Here is a 1,870-nt window from a genome sequence, read left to right on the forward strand (position 1 = left end):
GGGCATCGGCATTAGTGTGGCGAATCCCCTTGCAATATATTGTTTCGAAATCGAAATCCTGAATGATCTCCAGCCATCGGGATAATTGCCCCGATGGCTGGTGAATACGCAGGGCATACTGCAATGCCGCATGATCTGTACGGACGGTGAAATGCCGGCCATACAGATATGGTCGGTACTGTTGAATAAAGAAAACAATAGCCAACAGTTCACGGCGGGTGACGGAGTATCTTTGCTCGGCAGGAGACAATACTCTACTACCGTAAGCCACTACGTGCTCCACACCACCAACAACTTGGGAAAGCACGCCCCCAATCCCCGTATTGCTCGCGTCCGTGTCGAGCACGAAAGGTACAGTAAAGTCGGGGTAAATCAACGGCGGGGCCCCCACCAAGGCGTCACGAAGAGAGTTAAAGGCGGCCTCCTCTTCCGGCCCCCAATGAAACTTCACCCCCTTAGCCGTTAAGGCATGTAACGGCTTAGCGATGGAAGCGAACTCCGCGACAAACCGCCGGTAATATGAAGCAAAACCAATGAAGCGCCTAACCTCCCCCACCGAGGTGGGAGTCAGCCAGGAGCTGACAACGCGTTTTGGTGGGATCGGTTGAGATACCTGACCATCCGACGATGTGACCCAAATATCTCAGATTCGCGGAGCAAATGACACTTTTGTGGTTTAAACTTCAAATTAGCTGCGCGCATTTTGAGAAAGACGGCCCGAAGCCTATCAAGATGTTCCTCGAATGTCCTACTAAATACGATCACGTCGTCTAGGTAAATCAAACAGACCTCCCATTGCAAGCCAGCGAGAACCAATTCCATTAGGCGCTGGAACGTTGCGGGAGCTGAGTGGAGCCCCATAGGCAAACGATTAAATTGGAAGAGGCCGTGCGGCGTTCGAAAAGCCGTTTTGGGCTTCGATTCGTCATCCAAAGGAAGTTGCCAAAAGCCTGACAGCAAATCCAAGGTGGAGAAGAATCGTGATCCAGCCAGGACATCCAGAGATTCGTCCATTCGAGGAAGCGGGGGTAAGCATCGGCCACAGAGATTTTATTCAAACGCCGAAAATCAACGCAGAACCTTAGGGACCCATCCTGCTTTTTAACCAACACTATGGGTTCACCCCAAGGGCTGGTTGAGGGAGAAATAATGTCAGAAGCCAGCATGTCATCTACAGCCGATTTGACATGATCCTTTTCGGCGGGACTTAACCGAAAAGGATTTTGGCGGATAGGAGCGTTGTCACCGGTGTCAATATGGTGGCGCAGCAATTTTGTACATCCGATATCATATTTGTGCTTACTAAAGACGTCGGAAAATTCTCGCAAAAGGGTACGCAATTTAGCACGTTGTGAGTCAGATAGGTCAGGTGTCTCAGCACAAAGCGCCTCCAGCCAACCCTCGTCATGGTCTGACTGCAGTTGCGGCTGAGAAGCGGTGGCCACCTGGCCAATGATCGGCGTTTCCGCAGGTACCGGAATCGCGTGTGCGAACACGGTTCCTTGGGAAACCACAGCCGTTCGTGTTCCGACATTGAGGACCGCAATGAACGGGTCCTCATCCCCTTTAACAATTGTCTGGGCCGTCACCAAATCTGGCCCATTCACCCCGGCCCTAGACGGCCCCAGCAAAATGCCCTGGTCCAAGACCCCTTTAACGAACGGTCGACGCAACCGCAGGGGCACGAGCATCTGTGCCCCCGGGGGTACGCGCACCATTCGAGCAACGAGCGCCTGTACCGTTGCACAGGCTGTACGCAAGGCAGGGGTGGAGGGCAAGAACGTCATACGTCGGCCCAATGGAAGTTCGATGCATCCCTGGTCAATTAAAATTTTGACAGGCATTTTGGCCAAAAAGTCTGTCCCCAACA

This window comes from Lethenteron reissneri, chromosome 31, assembly GCF_015708825.2.
Source record: "Lethenteron reissneri isolate LAM-NWPU_2019-01 chromosome 31, ASM1570882v1, whole genome shotgun sequence".
NCBI lineage: Eukaryota > Metazoa > Chordata > Hyperoartia > Petromyzontiformes > Petromyzontidae > Lethenteron > Lethenteron reissneri.